General features: G+C 38.3%; 2 non-coding genes across 2 annotated transcripts; both read left to right on the forward strand.

Moving 5' to 3' along the window:
- Window positions 1-4,283: 4,283 nt before the first annotated feature.
- LOC148579764 (small nucleolar RNA R71) lies at window positions 4,284-4,391 on the forward strand. The gene has a single exon (XR_015893976.1). It is a non-coding gene; the product is annotated as a small nucleolar RNA R71 (small nucleolar RNA).
- Window positions 4,392-13,543: 9,152 nt separating this feature from the next.
- LOC148579765 (small nucleolar RNA R71) lies at window positions 13,544-13,651 on the forward strand. The gene has a single exon (XR_015899479.1). It is a non-coding gene; the product is annotated as a small nucleolar RNA R71 (small nucleolar RNA).
- The last annotated feature ends 6,173 nt before the right edge of the window (window positions 13,652-19,824 follow it).

Here is a 19,824-nt window from a genome sequence, read left to right on the forward strand (position 1 = left end):
CTCTTTTTTTTATCCTATTTGATTTTCAGTTGCTTGGGGACAAGCAACAATTTAAGTTTGGTGTTGTGATGAGCGGATAATTTATACGCTTTTTGGCATTGTTTTTAGTATGTTTTTAGTAGAATCTAGTTACTTTTATGGATGTTTTCATTAGTTTTTATGTTAAATTCACATTTCTGGACTTTACTATGAGTTTGTGTGTTTTTCTGTGATTTCAGGTATTTTCTGGCTGAAATTGAGGGACTTGAGCAAAAATCAGATTCAGAGGTTGAAGAAGGACTGCTGATGCTGTTGGATTCTGACCTCCCTGCACCCAAAATGGATTTTTTGGAGTTACAGAAATCAAAATGGTGCGCTTCTAATTGCGTTGGAAAGTAGACATTCAGGGCTTTCCAGCAATATATAATAGTCTATACTTTGGCCGAATTTAGACGATGCAAAATGGCGTTGAACAAGGAATGAGTCCACCTTAGTGATGGTGGCGCTTTCTCCTTGAGGAACCAATGATGTCCTTGAGATCTTCTATGTCTCTTCCTTGTCTTTCTTGCTCCTCCCTCGTTGCTTTTTGATCTTCTCTAATTTCATGAAGGATGATGGATTGCTCTTGATGTCCCACCCTTAATTGTCCCATGTTGGAATTTAATTCTCCTAGGGAGGTGTTGATTTTCTCCCAATAGTTTTGTGGAGGAAAATGCATTTGAGGCATCTCCGGGATCTCATGGTGATGAGCTTCATGCGTCTCTTGAGCTCCATGAATGGGCTCTCTTGTTTGCTCCATCCTTTTCTTAGTGATGGGCTTTTCTTCCTCAATGGGAATGTCTCCTTCTATGTCAATCCCAGCCGAATTGCATAGATGGCAAATGAGGTGAGGAAAAGCTAACCTTGCCATAGTGGAGGACTTGTCAGCCACCTTGTAGAGTTCTTAAGGTATAATCTCATGAACTTCCACCTCTTCTCCAATCATGATGCTATGGATCATGATGGCCCGGTCTATAGTAACTTCAGACCGGTTGCTAGTGGGAATGATTGAGCGTTGAATGAACTCCAACCATCCTCTAGCTACAGGCTTAAGGTCCAGTCTTCTCAGTTGAACCGGTTTGCCTTTTGAGTCAATCTTCCATTGAGCTCCTTCCACACATATGTCCATGAGGACTTGGTCCAACCTTTGATCAAAGTTGACTCTCCTTGTGTAGGGGCGTGCGTTCTCTTCCATCATTGGCAAGTTGAACGCCAACCTTACATTTTCCGGACTAAAATCTAAGTAATTCCCCCGAACTATGGTGAGATAATTCTTTGGGTTCGGGTTTTTACTTTGATCATGGTTCCTTGTGATCCATGCATTACCATAGAACTCTTGAACCATTAGAGTTCCGACATGTTGGATGGGGTTTGTTAGAACTTCCCAACCTCTTCTATGGATCTCATGTCGGATCTCCGGATACTCATTTCTCTTGAGTTTGAAAGGGACCTCGGGGATCACCTTCTTCTTGGCCACAACATCATAGAAGTGGTCTTGATGAGCTTTGGAGATGAATCTTTCCATCTCCCATGACTCGGAGGTGGAAGCTTTTGTCTTCCCTTTCCCTTTTCTAGAGGATTCTCTGGTCTTGGTTGCCATCAATGGTAATGAAAAAATAAAAAGCTTATGCTTTTACCATACCAAACTTAGAATATTGCTCGCCCTTGAGCAAGAGAAGAAAGAATAGATGAAAAAGAAGAAGAAAATATGGAAGAGAGAAGGGAGAGGTGTATTCGGCCAAGAAGGGGAAGAGAGGGTTGTGTTGTGTGAAAATGAGGAAGAATGGAGGGCTTTATATAGGGAAGGGAGGGGGGTTAAGGTTCGGCCATATGGGTGGGTTTGGGTGGGAAATTAATTTTGAATTTTGAAGGTAGGTGGAGTTTATGAGGTATGTTTATGGGGAAGAGTGGATGGATGTGAGTGGTGATAGGGAAGAGAGATTGAGGTGATTGGTGAAGAGTTTTGGGGAAGAGTGTTTATTGGGAAGAGAGGATGAACATTAAGAAGAGGGAAGAGAGTGAGTGGTGGTAGGTGGGGATCCTGTGGGGTCCACAGATGCTGAGTTGATCCTGTGGGGTCCACAGATCCTAAGGAGTCAAGGAATTGCATCCCTGCACCAATTAGGCATGTAAAACGCCTTTGCATGCAATTCTGGCGTTTAAACGCCGAACTGATGCTTGTTCTGGGCGTTCAATGCCCAGATGCAGCATATTTCTGGCGTTGAACGCCAGCCAGATGCTTGTTTCTGGCGTTCAGCGCCAGCTCTTCTTCACTGTGCATTTCTGGCGTCTGAACGCCAGGATGCTGCTTGTTTCTGGCGTTCAACGCCAGAAACATACTCTGTTCTGGCGTTGAACGCCAGACAGATGCTCCTTACTGGCGTTTAAACGCCAGTGAGATCCTCCTCCAGGGTGTGATTTTTCTTCTGCTGTTTTTTATTCCGTTTTCAATTTTTATATTTATTTTGTGACTCCACATGATCATGAACCTAATAAAACATGAAATAACAATAAAAATAAATTAAAATTAGATAAATAAAAATTGGGTTGCCTCCCAACAAGCGCTTCTTTAATGTCAATAGCTTGACAGTGGGCTCTCATGGAGCCTCATAGATGTTCAGAGCATTGTTGAGACTTCCCAACACCAAACTTAGAGTTTGGTTGTGGCCTCCCAACACCAAACTTAGAGTTTGACTGTGGGGGCTCTGGTTGACTCTATTTTGAGAGAAGCTTATTGTGCCTCTTTTCCATGTTTACATAAGGATGTCCTTGAGTTTTAAACTCAAGGGAGTCCTCATTCAATTGAAGGACTAGTTCACCTCTGTCAACATGAATCACAGCTCTTGCTGTGGCTAGGAAGGGTCTTCCAAGGATGATGGATTCATCCTCATCCTTCCCAGTGTCTAGGATTATGAAATTAGCAGGGATGCAAAGGCCTTCAACCTTTACTACTATGTCCTTACTTGTCCATAAGCCTGTTTTCTGGAATTGTCTGCCATCTCTAATGAGATTTTAGCAGCTTGTACCTCAAAGATTCCTAGTTTCTCCATTACAGAGAGTGGCATGAGGTTTATTCCTGACCCAAAATCACATAGAGCCTTCTCAAAGGTCATGGTGCCTATGGTACAAGGTATCAGGAACTTTCCAAGATCCTGTTTCTTCTGAGGCAATCTCAGTTGATCCAATGTATTTAGTTCATTGGTGAACAGGGGAGGTTCATCTCCCCAAGTCTTTTTACCAAATAGATTGGCATTCAGCTTCATGATTGCACCAAGGTACTTGGCAACTTACTCTTCAGTGACATCCTCATTCTCTTCAGAAGAAGAATATTCATCAGAGCTCATGAATGGCATAAGGAGGTTTAATGGAATCTCTATGGTCTCTAGATGAGCCTCAGATTCCTTTGGTTCCTCAGAGAGAAACTCCTTATTGATCATAGGAAGTCCCAGGAGGTCTTCCTACTTGGGATTCACGTCCTCCCCTTCCTCCTTGGATTCGGCCATGATGGTCATTTCAATGGCTTTGCACTCTCCTTTTGGATTTTCTTTTGTATTGCTTGGGAGAGTACTAGAAGGGATTTCAGTGATCCTTTTACTCAGCTGGCCCACTTGTGCCTCCAAATTTCTAATTGAGGACCTTGTTTCATTCATAAAACTTACAGTGGCCTTGGACAGATCAGAGATTAAATTTGCTAAATTAGAGGTATTTTGTTCAGAGTTCTCTGTCTGTTGCTGAGTGGATGATGGAAAAGGCTTGTTATTGCTAAACCTGTTTCTTCCACCATTATTAAAGCCTTGTTGAGGCTTTTGTTGATCCTTCCATGAGAAATTTGGGTGATTTCTCCATGAGGGGTTATAGGTGTTTCCATAAGGTTCACCCATGTACTTCACCTCTGCTATTGCAGGGTTCTCAGGATCATAAGCTTCTTCTTCAGAAGATGCCTCTTGAGTACTGTTGGATGCAGCTTGCATTCCATTCAGACTCTGAGAAATCATATTGACTTGCTGAGTCAATATTTTATTCTGAGCCAATATGGCATTCAGAGTATCAATTTCATGAACTCCCTTCTTCTGAGGCGTTTCATTACTCACAGGATTCCTCTCAGAAGTGTACATAAACTGGTTATTAGCAACCATGTCAATGAGTTCTTGAGCTTCTGCAGGCGTTTTCTTTAGGTGAATGGATCCACCTGCAGAAGTATCCAATGACATCTTAGCTAATTCAGACAGACCATCATAGAATATATCCAGGATGGTCCATTCTGAAAGCATGTCAGAAGGACACTTTTTGGTCAGTTCCTTGTATCTCTCCCAAGCTTCATAGAGGGATTCACCTTCTTTCTGTCTAAAAGTTTGAACATCCACTCTAAGCTTACTCAGCTTTTGAGGAGGAAAGAACTTGGCTAAGAAAGCCTTGACCAGCTTATCCCAAGAGTTCAGGCTATCTTTAGATTGAGAATCCAACTATATTCTAGCTCTGTCTCTTACAGCAAAAGGGAAAAGTATGAGCCTGTAGACTTAAGGATCTACTCCATTAGTCTTAACAATATCACATATCTACAAAAATTCAGTTAAGAACTGAAAATGATCTTCAGATGGAAGTCCATGTAACTTGCAGTTTTGTTGCATCAGAGAAACTAGTTGAGGCTTAAGCTCAAAATTGTTTGCTCCAATGGTAGGGATGGAGATGCTTCTTCCATGTAAAATGGAATTAGGTGCAGTAAAGTCACCAAGCATCCTCCTTGCATTATTATTATTTTTGGCTGCCATCTCCTCTTCCTGTTCGAAAATTTCTGAAAGGTGCTTGCTGGCTTGTTGTAATTTAGCTTCTCTTAGTTTCCTCTTCAGAGTCTTTTCAGGTTCTGGATCTGCTTCAACAAGAATGTTCTTATCCTTGCTCCTACTCGTATGAAAAAGAGGGAACAGGAAAATAATAATAATAGAGATCCTTTTTGCCCAAGTATAGAGGTTTCCTTGTGTGAGTAGAAGAAGAAAAGAATGTAATGTGAAGAAGGGAAGAAGGGAAAATTCGAACACAGATGGAAGAGATAGTTTGAATTTGGGTGAGATGGAGTGTTAGTAGATGAATAAATAAATAGAAGGAGATGAGTGAGAGAGAGAATTTTCGAAAGTTATTTTTGAAAAATGGTTAGTGATTTTCGAAAATTAAAAGAAGAAATAAATTAAAATTGAATTTTGAAACAATTAGTTAATTAAAAAGAATTTTTGAAAAAGAGGGAGATATTTTCGAAAATTAGAGAGAGAGAGTTAGTTAGGTAGTTTTGAAAAAGATAAGAAACAAACAAAAAGTTAGTTAGTTAGTTGAAAAAGATTTGAAAATCAATTTTGAAAAGATAAGAAGATAAGAAGTTAGAAAAGATATTTTTAAAAATCAAATTTTGAAAAAGATATGTTAAAAAGATATGACTTTGAAAAAGATAAGATAAAAAGATATTTTGAAAAGTTCTGATTGAAATTAGTTTTGAAAAAGATTTGATTTTTAAAATCACAATTAATGACTTGATTCACAAGAAATCACAAGATATGATTCTAGGATTTAAAGTTTGAATCTTTCTTAACAAGTAAGTAACAAACTTGAAATTTTTGAATCAAAACATTAATTGTTGATGATATTTATGAAAATTATGAGATAAAATTAAGAAAAATGAAAAAGATTTGATTTTTGGAAAAGATTTTGATTTTTGAAAAAGATTTTGAAAAAAGATAAGATTTTTAAATTGAAAATTTGATTTGACTCATAAGAAACAATTGAATTTTAAAAATTTTTGAAAAAGTCAACTCAAATTTTCGAAAATTTATGAGAGAAAAAGGGGAAGATAATTTTTTTGATTTTTGAATTTTTAATGATGAGAGAGAAAAACATGAAAATGATGCAATGCATGAAAATTTTGGATCAAAACAATGAATGCATGCAAGAATGCTATGAATGTCAAGATGAACACCAAGAACACTTTGAAGATCGTGATGAACATCAAGAACATATTTTTGAAAATTTTTATATGCAAAGAAGACATACAAGACACCAAACTTAGAAATCTTTCATGTTCAGACACTATGAATGCAAAAATGCATATGAAAAACAAGGAAAGACACAAAACAAGAAAACATCAAGATCAAACAAGAAGACTTACCAAAAACAACTTGAAGATCATGAAGAACACTATGAATGCATGAATTTTTGAAAAATGCAAAGAATTTTTAGAAAAAATGCAATTGACACCAAACTTGAAATTGACTCAAGACTCAAACAAGAAACAAAAAATATTTTTGATTTTTATGATTTTATGATTTTTTTTGTATTTTCGAAAATTATTTGTGAAAAAGAAAAAAAAGGATTCCAAAATTTTTAATATGAATTCCAGGAATCTTGTACTCTTAGTCTAAAGCTCCAATCTAAGGGTTAGGCATGGCTTACTAGCCAGCCAAGCTTTAGAAGATATTTATACTTTCCATGTATAGAGCAACTAAGTGTGTGAAGATCAACAAGCTCTTGTGATGATAAGTTGAAACCTCAGTCCAAAAGATTAGACATGGCTTACAGCCAGCCAGGATTCAACAAATCATCATGAAACACTAGAATTCATTCTTAAAAATTTTGAAGAAAAATATATTTTTGAAAACATTTATTTAAAAATGTTTTTTTTTCGAAAACAGATGAGAAATTTTTGAAAGATTTTTGAAAAATTTTTGAAAATAAAATAAAAAGAAAATTACCTAATCTAAGCAACAAGATGAACCGTCAGTTGTCCAAACTCGAACAATCCCTGGCAACGGCGCCAAAAACTTGGTGCACGAAATTGTGATCTTAGGCAACGACGCCAAAAACTCGGTACGCACGTCTTAATAAATCGTTTTTCATTCACAACTTTGATACAACTAACCAGCAAGTGCACTGGGTCGTCCAAGTAATAAAACCTTACGTGAGTAAGGGTCGATCCCACGGAGATTGTTGGTGTGAAGCAAGCTATGGTCACCTTGTAAATCTCAGTCAGGTGGATATCAAATGGTTATGGAGTTTTCGAATAATAATAAATAAACAGAAAATAAAGATAGAAATATTTATGTAATTCATTGGTGAGAATTTTAGATAAGCGTATAGAGATGCTTTCGTTCCTCTAAATCTCTGCTTTCCCGCTGTCTTCATCCAATCAGTCTTACTCCTTTCTATGGCTGGCTTTATGTAAGGACATCACCGTTGTCAATGGCTACTTTTTATCCTCTCTGTGAAAATGGTCCGATGCGCTGTCACTGCATGGCTAATCATATAGAGGCATCACCTTGGTCAATGGCTGCATCCCATCCTCTTGTGAAAATGGTCCAAATGCTCTGTCACAGCACGGCTAATCATCTGAGGTTCTCGATCATACTGGAATAGGATTCACCCTCCTTTTGCGTCTGTCACTACGCCCAGCACTCGCGAGTTTGAAGTTCGTCACAGTCATTCAATCCCTGAATCCTACTCGGAATACCACAGACAAGGTTTAGACTTTTCGGATTCTCATGAATGCCGCCATCAATCTAGCTTATACCACGAAGACTCTGATTAAGAGATCCAAGAGATACCCATTCAATCTAAGGTAGAACGGAAGTGGTTGTCAGGCACGCGTTCGTAGGGAATGATGATGATTGTCACGTTCATCACATTCAGGTTGAAGTGCGAATGAATATCTTAGAAGCGGAATAAGTTGAATTGAATAGAAAAACAGTAGTACTTTGCATTAATCTTTGAGGAACAGCAGAGCTCCACACCTTAATCTATGGAATGCAGAAACTCTACCGTTTGAAAATACATAAGTGATGAAGGTTTAGGCATGGCCGAATGGCCAGACCCCAAAACGTGATCACAGGATCAAAAATACAATCCAGGATCTTCCAAAAGATGTCAAATACAATAGTAAAAAGTCCTATTTATACTAAACTAGCTACTAGGGTTTACAGAAGTAAGTAGTTGATGCATAAATCCACTTCCGGGGCCCACTTGGTATGTGCTTGGACTGAGCTTTAGCTTTCCACGTGAAGAGGCTTCTTTTGGAGTTGAACGCCAAGTTGTAACGTGTTTTTGGCGTTCAACTCTGCTTCGTGACGTGTTTCTGGCGTTTAACTCCAGACAGCAGCGTAGAACTGGCGTTCAACGCCCTTTTGCATCGTCTAAACTCGGACAAAGTATGAAGTATTATATATTGCTGGAAAGCCCTAGATGTCTACTTTCCAACGCAATTAGAAGCGCGCCATTTTGAGTTCTGTAGCTCCAGAAAATCCACTTTGAGTGAAGGAAGGTCAGAATCCAACAACATCAGTAGTCCTTCTTTAACCTCTGAATCTGATTTTTGCTCAAGTCCCTCAATTTCAGCCAGAAAATACCTGAAATCACTGAAAAACACACAAACTCATAGAAAATTCCAGAAATGTGAATTTAACATAAAAACTAATGAAAACATCCCTAAAAGTAACTAGATCCTACTAAAAACATATTAAAAAACAATGCCAAAAAGCGTATAAATTATCCGCTCATCACAACACCAAACTTAAATTGTTGCTTGTCCCCAAGCAACTGAAAATCAAATAGGATAAAAAGAAGAGAATATACTATAAATTCCAAAATATCAATGAAACATAGCTCCAATTAGATGAGCGGGACTTGTAGCTTTTTGCCTCTTGAATAGTTTTGGCATCTCACTTTATCCATTGAAGTTCAGAATGATTGGCATCTATAGGAACTCAGAGTTCAGATTGTGTTATTGATTCTCCTAGTTCAGTATGTTGATTCTTGAACACAGCTACTTTATGAGTCTTGGCCGTGGCCCTAAGCACTTTGTTTTCCAGTATTACCACCGGATACATAAATGCCACAGACACATAACTGGGTGAACCTTTTCAGATTGTGACTCAGCTTTGCTAAAGTCCCCAATTAGAGGTGTCCAGGGTTCTTAAGCACACTCTTCTTTTGCTTTGGACCTTGACTTTAACCGCTCAGTCTCAAGTTTTCACTTGACACCTTCACGCTACAAGCACATGGTTAGGGACAGCTTGGTTTAGCCGCTTAGGCCAGGATTTTATTCCTTTAGGCCCTCCTATCCACTGATGCTCAAAGCCTTGTGATCCTTTTTATTACCCTTGCCTTTTGGTTTTAAGGGCTATTGGCTTTTTGCTCTTGCCTTTTGGTTTTAAGAGCTTTTGGCTTTTTCTGCTTGCTTTTTCTTTTTCTTTCTCTCTCTTTTTTTTCGCTATTTTTTTTCTGCAAGCTTTTTGTATTCACTGCTTTTTATTGCTTCAAGAATCATTTTTATGATTTTTCAGATTATCAAAAAACATGTCTCCTTGTCATCATTCTTTCAAGAGCCAACATATTTAACATTCTTAAACAACAACTTCAAAAGACATATGCACTGTTCAAGCATTCATTCAAAAAACAAAAAGTATTGTCACCACATCAATATAATTAAACTAAGTTCAAGGATAAATTCAAAACTCTTGTACTTCTTGTTCTTTTGAATTAAAAACATTTTTCATTTAAGAGAGGTGATGGATTCATATTCACTACTTTAAGGCATAGACACTTAAATACTAATGATCATGTAATAAAGACACAAACATAGATAAACATTTAGCATAAGAAAACGAAAAACAGAAAATTTAAGAACAAGGAATGAGTCCACCTTAGTGATGGTGGCATTTTCTCCTTGAGAAACCAATGATGTCCTTGAGCTCTTCTATGTCTCTTCCTTGTCTTTGTTGCTCCTCCCTCATAGCTCTTTGATCTTCTCTAATTTCATGGAGGATGATTGAGTGCTCTTGATGTTCCACCCTTAGTTGTCCCATGTTGGAACTCAGTTCTCCTAGGGAGGTGTTGATTTGCTCCCAAAAGTTCTGTGGAGGAAAGTGAATCCCTTGAGGCATCTCAGGGATTTCTTGGTGATGAGCTTCTTCATGCGTCTCTTGAGATCCATGAATAGGCTCTCTTGTGATGGGCTTGTCCTCATCAATGAGGATATCTCCCTCTATGTCAATCCCAGCCGAATTGCATAGATGGCAAATGAGGTGAGGAAAAGCTAACCTTGCCATAGTGGAGGACTTGTCAGCCACCTTGTAGAGTTCTTGAGGTATAATCTCATGAACCTCCACCTCTTCTCCAATCATGATGCTATGGATCATGATGGCCCGGTCTATAGTAACTTCAGACCGGTTGCTAGTGGAAATGATTGAGCGTTGAATGAACTTCCAACCATCCTCTAGCTACAGGCTTAAGGTCCAGTCTTCTCAGTTGAACTGGTTTACCTTTTGAGTCAATCTTCCATTGAGCTCCTTCCACACATATGTCCATGAGGACTTGGTCCAACCTTTGATCAAAGTTGACTCTCCTTGTGTAGGGGCGTGCGTTTTCTTCCATCATTGGCAAGTTGAACGCCAACCTCACATTTTCCGGACTAAAATCTAAGTATTTCCCCCGAACCATGGTGAGATAATTCTTTGGGTTCGGGTTCTTACTTTGATCATGGTTCCTAGTGATCCATGTATTAGCATAGAATTCTTGAACCATTAGAATTCTGACTTGTTGGATGGGGTTTGTTAGAACTTCTCAACCTCTTCTTTGGATCTCATGTCGGATCTCCAGATACTCATTTTTCTTGAGTTTGAAAGGGACCTTGGGGATCACCTTCTTCTTGGCCACAACATCATAGAAGTGGTCTTGATGGGCTTTGGAGATGAATCTTTCCATCTCCCATGACTCAGAGGTGGAAGCTTTTGTCTTCCCTTTCCCTTTTCTAGAGGATTCTCCGGTCTTAGGTGCCATCAATGGTAATGGAAAAACAAAAAGCTTTCTGCTTTTACCACACCAAACTTAGAATATTGCTCGCCCTCGAGCAAGAGAAGAAAGAAAAGAAGAAGAAGAAGAAGAAGAAGAAATGAAAGAGTGGGAGAGAGGGTTGTGTTTCGGCCAAGAAGGGGATGAGAGGGTTTTGTTGTGTGAGAATGAAGAAGAATGGTGAGGTTTTTATAGTGAAGGGAGAGGGGTTAAGGTTCGGCCATATGGGGTGGGTTTGGGTGGGAAAGTGATTTTGAATTTTGAAGGTAGGTAGGGTTTATGAGGTAGGTTTATGGGGAAGAGTGGATGGATGTGAGTGGTGAATGGGTAATAGGGAAGAGAGAGATTGAGGTGATTGGTGAAAGGTTTTGGGGAAAGGTGTTTATTGGGAAGAGAGGATAAATGAGAAGAGGGCAGAGTATGAGTGGAGGTAGGTGGGGATCTTGTGGGTCCACAGATGCTGAGATGATCCTGTGGGGTCCACAGATCCTGAGGTGTCAAGGAATTACATCCCTGCACCAATTAGGTATGTAAAATGCCTTTGCATGCAATTCTGGCGTTTAAACGCCGAATTGGTGCTTGTTCTGGGCGTTCAACGCCCAGATGCAGCATGTTACTGGCGTTGAACGCCAGTTCTATGCTTGTTTCTGGCGTTCAGTACCAGCTTTCCTCAGTGTGTATTTCTGGCATCTGAACGCCAGGATGCTGCTTGTTTTGGGCGTTCAATGCCAGATCCATGCTCTGTTCTGGCGTTGAACGCCAGCCAGATGCTCCTTACTGGCGTTTAAACGCCAGTAAGCCCTTCCTCCATGGTGTGATTTTTCTTCTGCTGTTTTTGATTCTGTTTTTTATTTTTCTATTTATTTTGTGACTCCACATGATCATTAACCTAATAAAACATGAAAGAACAATAAAAATAAAAATAAAATTAGATAAATAAAAATTAGATTGCCTCCCAACAAGCGTTTCTTTAATGTCAATAGCTTGACAGTGGGCTCTCATGGAGCCACACAGGTGATCAGGTCAATTTTATAGACTTCCCAACACCAAACTTAGAGTTTGGATATGGGAGTTCAACACCAAACTTAGAGTTTGGCTGAGACCTCCCAACACCAAACTTAGAGTTTGATTGTGGGGGCTTTGGTTGACTCTGCACTGAGAGAAGCTTATCGTGCCTCTTTTCCATGTTTACAGGATGATAACCTTGTGCTTTAAACACAAGGGAGCCCCCATTCAATTGAAGGACTAATTCACCTCTGTTAACATCTATCACAGCTCCTGCTGTGGTTAGGAAGGGTCTTCCAAGGATGATGGATTCATCCTCTTCCTTCCCAGTGTCTAGGATTATAAAATCAGCAGGGATGTAAAGGCCTCCAACCTTTACTAACACGTCCTCTACCTGACCATAAGCCTCTTTTCTTAAATTGTCTGCCATCTCTAATGAGATTCTAGCAGCTTGCACCTCAAAGATTCCCAGTTTCTCCATTACAGAGAGTGGCATGAGGTTTATTCCTGACCCAAGGTCACATAGAGCCTTCTCAAAGGTCATGGTGCCTATGGTACAAGGTATTAGGAACTTTCCAGGATCCTGTTTCTTCTAAGGCAATCTCAGTTGATCCAATGCATTTAGTTCATTGGTGAACAGGGGATGTTCATCTTCCCAAGTCTCTTTACCAAATAAATTGGCATTCAGCTTCATGATTGCACCAAGGAACTTGGCAACTTGCTCTTCAATAACATCCTCATTCTCTTCAGAAGAGGAATACTCATCAGAGCTCATGAATGGCATAAGGAGGTTCAATGGAATCTCCATGGTCTCTAAATGAGTCTCAGATTCCTTTGGTTCCTCAGAGGGGAACTCCTTATTGATCACTGGACGTCCCAGGAGGTCTTCCTCCTCGGGATTCACGTCCTCTCCTTCCTCCTTGGATTCGGCCATGATGGTTATATCAATGGCCTTGCACTCTCCTTTTGGATTTTCTTCTGTATTGCTTGGGAGAGTACTAGGAGGAGTTTCAGTGATTTTCTTACTCAGCTGGCCCACTTGTGCCTCCAAATTTCTAATGGAGGACCTTGTTTCATTCATGAAACACAGAGTGGCCTTAGATAAATCAGAGACTAAATTTGCTAAGCTAGATGGATTCTGCTCAGAATTCTCTATCTGTTGCTGAGTGGATGATGGAAAAGGTTTACTATTGTTAATCCTGTTTCTTCCACCATTATTAAAGCTTTGTTGAGGCTTTTGTTGATCCTTCCATGAGAGATTTGGGTGATTTCTCCATGAGGAATTATAGGTGTTTCCATATGGTTCACCCATGTAATTCACCTCTGCTATTGCAGGGTTTTCAGGATCATAAGCTTCTTCTTCAGAAGATGCCTCTTGAGTATTGTTGGATGCAGCTTGCATTCCACTCAGACTCTGAGAAATCATATTGACTTGCTGAGTCAATATTTTATTCTAAGCCAATATGGCATTCAGAGTATCAATTTCAAGAACTCTCTTCTTCTGAGGCGTCCCATTACTCACAGGGTTCCTCTCAGAAGTGTACATAAACTGGTTGTTAGCAACCATGTCAATAAGTTCTTAAGCTTCTGCATGCGTTTTCTTTAGGTGAATGGATCCACCTGCAGAAGTATCCCATGACATCTTTGATAACTCAGACAGACCATCATAGAATATATCCAGGATGGTCCATTCTGAAAGCATGTCAGAAGGACACTTTTTGGTCAATTTCTTGTATCTCTCCCAAGCTTCATAGAGGGATTCACCTTCCTTCTGTCTGAAGGTTTGAACATCCACTCTAAGCTTACTAAGCTTTTGAGGAGGAAAGAACTTGGCTAAGAAAGCCTTGACCAGGTTATCCCAAGAGTTCAGGCTATCCTTAGGTTGAGAGTCTAACCATATTCTAGCTCTGTCTCTTACAGCAAACGGGAAAAGCATAAGCCTGTAGACTTCAGGATCTACTCCATTAGTCTTAACAGTATTACAGATCTGCAAGAATTCAGTCAGGAACTGAAAGGGATCTTCAGATGGAAGTCCAAGAAACTTGCAGTTTTGTTGCATTAGAGAAACTAATTGAGGTTTAAGCTCAAAATTGTTTGCTCCAATGGTAAGGATGGAAATGCTTCTTCCATGTAAATTGGAATTAGGTGCAGTAAAGTCACCAAGCATCCTCCTTTCATTATTATTATTTTCGGCTGCCATCTCCTCTTCCTATTCGAAAATTCCTTTAAGGTTGTCTCTGGATTGTTGTAATTTAGCTTCTCTTAGTTTCCTTTTCAGAGTCCTTTCAGGTTCAGGGTCTGCTTCAACAAGAATGTTCTTGTCCTTGCTCCTGCTCATGTGAAAAAGAAGAGGACTAAAGATACCGGGGATCCTCTTTACCACAGTATAGAGGTTCCCTTGTGTGAGTAGAAGAAAAGAAGAATAAGAATGTAGAAGAGAAGAATTCGAACTCAGAGGAGAGGAAGGGGTTCGAATTTTTGGGTGAGGAGAAGTGTTAGTAGATGAATAAATAAATAAATAGAAGTAGATGAGGGAAAGGGAATTTCAAAAATTAATTTTGAAAAAGAGTTAATGATTTTTGAAATTTAAGATAAAATTAAAATTAAATTTAAAAATTAAAACAATTAATTAATTAAAAAGAATTTTTGAAAAAGAGGGAGGTATTTTCGAAAATTAGAAAGGAAAGAGTAGTTAGGTGGTTTTGAAAAAGATAAGAAACAAACAAAAAGTCAACTAGTTAGTTGAAAAAAATTTGAAAATCAATTTTGAAAAGATAAGAAGATAAGAAGTTAGAAAAGATATTTTAAAATCAAATTTTTGAAAAAGATATGATTAAAAAAAAGATATGATAGAAAGATATGATTAAAATTAGTTTTGAAAAAGATTTGAATTTTAAAATCAAAATTAATGACTTGACTCACAAGTAATCACAAGATATGATTCTAGAACTTAAAGTTTGAATCTTTCTTAACAAGAAAGTAACAAACTTGAAATTTTTGAATCAAAACATTAATTGTTGATAATATTTTCGAAAATTATAAGATAAAATTAAGAAAAAGATTTTTGAAAAATATTTTTAAAATTTTTGAAAATAAATAAGAAAAAATGAAAAAGATTTGATTTTTGAAAAGATAAGATTTTAAATTGAAAATTTGATTTGACTCATAAGAAACAACTAAATTTTAAAAAGTTTTGAAAAAGTCAACTCAAATTTTTGAAAATTTATGAGTGAAAAAGGGAGAGATATTTTTTTTATTTTTGAATTTTTTATGATGAGAGAGAAAAACACAAAATTGACTCAATGCATGAAAATTTTGGATCAAAACATGTGATGCATGCAAGAACACTTTGAATGTCAAGATGAACACCAAGAACACTTTGAATGTCAAGATGAACACCAAGAACTTATTTTTGAAAAATTTTTAAGAAAAGAAAAACATGCAAGACACAAAACTTAGGAATTTTTTATATTTAGACACTAAGAATTCAAGAATGCATATGAAAAACAACATACAACACAAAACAATATAATATGAAGATCAATCAAGAAGGTTTATCAAGAACAACTTGAAGATCATGATGAATGCAATTTTCGAAAAAATGCAAGATGAGTATGCAATTGACACCAAACTTAAAATTTGACACAAGACTCAAACAAACAACATAAAATATTTTTTTGATTTTTATGATTTTATTAATTTTTTTGGATTTTTGTATTTTTTTTTTTGAAAATCATATAGGAAAAAGAAGATAAGAAATTCAAAAAATTTTTAATAAGAATTCCAAGAATCTTTCAATGTTAGCCTAAAGCTCCAATCCAAGGGTTAGACATGGCTCACTAGCCAGCCAAGCTTTAGAAGATACAAATCAGGCATATAACAGCTGATACTTCATCCAACTTCATATACATGCCTTTTATGTTGACAAGTGGAAGCCTCAATCCAAAAGAATTTGGATATGGCTTTACAGCTAGCCAGGCTTCAACATGTTACCATGAAACTCTAGAATTCATTCTTAAAAATTTTGAATAATTTACGAAAACAAAGGGAAAATTTTTTTTTTGAAAGATTTTGAAAACAAATTTATTTTTTTTCGAAAATAAAACAAAAAGAAAATTACCTAATCTGAGCAACAAGATGAACCGTCAGTTGTCCAAACTCGAACAATCCCCGGCAATGGCGCCAAAAACTTGGTGTTGTTGCCGGACCAACTTGGCACTGATGTTACCGGACCAAAACTTGCCAAAAACTCGAACAATCCCCGGCAACGGCGCCAAAAACTTGGTATGCGAAATCATGATCACTCAGATTTAGATTTGTAAAATTTGTTGTTCGTTCTCTCCCTGGCAATGGTGCCAACAAACTGGTGCACAATACCATGGTTCAAACATAACTTCACAACTTCGCACAACTAACCAGCAAGTGCACTGGGTCGTCCAAGTAATAAAACCTTACGTGAGTAAGGGTCGATCCCACGGAGATTGTCGGCTTGAAGCAAGCTTTGGTCACCTTGTAAATCTCAGTCAGGCAGATATAAAATGGTTATGGAGTTTTCGAATAATAATGATAAATAAATAGAAAAGATAGAAATACTTATGTAATTCATTGGTGAGAATTTCAGATAAGCGTATAGAGATGCTTTCGTTCCTCTGAACCTCTGCTTTCCTGCTGTCTTCATCCAATCAGTCCTACTCCTTTCCATGGCACACTTTATGTAAGGGCATCACCGTTGTCAATGACTACATCCCATCCTCTTGTGAAAAAGGTCCAAATGCTCTGTCACAGCACGGCTAATCATCCGAGGTTCTCGATCATACTGGAATAGGATTCACCCTCCTTTTGCGTCTGTCACTACGCCCAGCACTCGCGAGTTTGAAGTTCGTCACAGTCATTCAATCCCTGAATCCTACTCGGAATACCACAGACAAGGTTTAGACTTTCCAGACTCTCATGAATGCCGCCATCAATCTAGCTTATACCACGAAGATTCTGATTAAGAGATCCAAGAGATACTCATTCAATCTAAGGTAGAACGGAAGTGGTTGTCAGGCACGCGTTCGTAAGGAAATGATGATAATTGTCACGTTCATCACATTCATGTTGAAGTGCGAATGAAAATCTTAGAAGCGGAATAAGTTGAATTGAATAGAAAAACAGTAGTACTTTGCATTAATTCGTGAGGAATAGCAGAGCTCCACACCTTAATCTATGGTGTGTAGAAACTCTACCGCTGAAAATACATAAGTGAAAGGTTCAGGCATGGCTGAGAGGCCAGCCCCCAAAACGTGATCAATAGATCAAAAATATAATCCAGGATCTTCCAAAAGATGAAAATACAATAGTAAAAAGTCCTATTTATACTAAACTAGTTACTAGGGTTTACAGAAATAAGTAATTGATGCATAAATCCAATTTCGGGGCCCACTTGGTGTGTGCTTGGGCTGAGCTTTAGCTTTCCACGTGCAGAAGCTTCTTTTGGAGTTGAACACCAGTTTGTAACGTGTTTCTGGCGTTCAACTCTGGTTCGTGATGTGTTTCTGGCGTTTAACTCCAGACTGCAGCGTAGAACTGGCGTTCAACGCCCTTTTGCGTTGTCTAAACTCGGCCAAAGTATGGACTATTATATATTGCTGGAAAGCCCTGGATGTCTACTTTCCAAAGCAATTAGAAGCGCCCCATTTTAAGTTCTGTAGCTCTAGAAAATCTACTTTGAGTGCAGGGAGGTCAGAATCCAACAGCATCAACAGTCCTTCTTCAACCTCTGAATCTGATTTTTGCTCAAGTCCCTCAATTTCAGCCAGAAAATACCTGAAATCACAGAAAATACACAAACTCATAGTAAAGTCCAGAGATGTGAATTTAACATAAAAACTAATGAAAACATCCCTAAAAGTAACTAGATCCTACTAAAAACAATGCCAAAAAGCATATAAATTATCCGCTCATCACAACACCAAACTTAAATTGTTGCTTGTCCCCAAGCAACTAAAAATCAAATAGGATAAAAAGAAGAGAATATACTATAAATTCCAAACTATCAATGAAACATAGCTACAATTAGATGAGCGGGACTTGTAGCTTTTAGCCTCTTGAATTGTTTTGGCATCTCACTTTATCCATTGAGGTTCAGAATGATTGGCATCTATAGGAACTTAGAGTTCAGATAGTGTTACTGATTCTCCTAGTTCAGTATGTGGATTCTTGAACACAGCTACTTTATGAGTCTTGGCCGTGGCCCTAAGCACTTTGTTTTCCAGTATTACCACCGGATACATAAATGCCACAGACACATAACTGGGTGAACCTTTTCAGATTGTGACTCAGCTTTGCTAAAGTCCCCAATTAGAGGTGTCCAGGGTTCTTAAGCACACTCTTTTTTTTGCTTTGGACCTTGACTTTAACCGCTCAGTCTCAAGTTTTCACTTGACACCTTCACGCCACAAGCACATGGTTAGGGACAGCTTGGTTTAGCCGCTTAGGCCAGGATTTTATTCCTTTAGGCCCTCCTATCCACTGATGCTCAAAGCCTTAGGATCCTTTTTATTACCCTTGCCTTTTGGTTTTAAGGGCTATTGGCTTTTTGCTCTTGCCTTTTAGTTTTAAGAGCTTTTGGCTTTTTCTGCTTGCTTTTTCTTTCTTTTTTTTTTCGCTATTTTTTTTTTTCTGCAAGCTTTGTTCTTTGCTACTTTTTCTTGCTTCAAGAATCATTTTTATGATTTTTCAGATTACCAAATAACATGTCTCCTTGTCATCATTCTTTCAAGAGCCAACATATTTAACATTCTTAAATAACAACTTCAAAAGACATATGCACTGTTCAAGCATTCATTCAGAAAACAAGAAGCATTGTCACCACATCAATATAATTAAACTAAGTTCAAGGATAAATTTGAAACTCATGTACTTCTTGTTCTTTTGAATTAAAAACATTTTTCATTTAAGAGAGGTGATGGATTCATAGGACATTCATAACTTTAAGACATAGTTACTAACTACTAATGATCATGTAATGAAGACACAAACATAGTTAAGCACTTAACATAAAGAAAACGAAAAACAGAGAATTTAAGAACAAGGAATGAATCCACCTTAGTGATGGTGGCGTTTCCTTCTTGAGGAACCAATGATGTCCTTGAGCTCTTTTATGTCTCTTCCTTGTCTTTGTTTCTCCTCCCTCATTGCTTTTTGATCTTCTCTAATTTCATGAAGGTTGATGGAGTGCTCTTGATGTTCCACCCTTAATTGTCCCATGTTGGAACTTAATTCTCCTAGGGAAGTGTTGATTTGCTCCCAGTAGTTTTGCGGAGGAAAATGCATTTGAGGCATCTCCGGGATCTCATGGTGATGAGCTTCATGCGTCTCTTGAGATCCATGAATGGGCTCTCTTATTTGTTCCATCCTTTTCTTAGTGATGGGCTTCTCTTCCTCAATGGGAATGTCTCCTTCTATGTCAATCCCAGCTGAGTTGCATAGATGGCAAATAAGGTGGGGAAAAGCTAACCTTGCCATAGTGGAGGACTTGTCAGCTACCTTCTATAGTTCTTGAGGTATAATCTCATGAACCTCCACCTCTTCTCCAATCATGATGCTATGGATCATGATGGCCCAGTCTATAGTAACTTCAGACCGGTTGCTAGTGGGAATGATTGAGCGTTGAATGAACTCCAACCATCCTCTAGCTGCAGGCTTAAGGTCCAGTCTTCTCAGTTAAACCGGTTTACCTTTTGAGTCAATCTTTCATAGAGCTCCTTCCACACATATGTCCATGAGGACTTGGTCCAACCTTTGATCAAAGTTGACACTCCTTGTGTAGGGGCGTGCGTTCTCTTCCATCATTGGCAAGTTGAACGCCAACCTTACATTTTCCGGACTAAAATCTAAGTAATTCCCCCGAATCATGGTGAGATAATTTTTTGGGTTCGGGTTCTTACTTTGATCATGGTTCCTTGTGATCCATGCATTAGCATAGAACTCTTG

This window comes from Arachis ipaensis, chromosome B10 (assembly GCF_059453495.1).
Source record: "Arachis ipaensis isolate K30076 ecotype BB chromosome B10, ASM5945349v1, whole genome shotgun sequence".
Classification (NCBI taxonomy): Eukaryota; Viridiplantae; Streptophyta; class Magnoliopsida; order Fabales; family Fabaceae; genus Arachis; species Arachis ipaensis.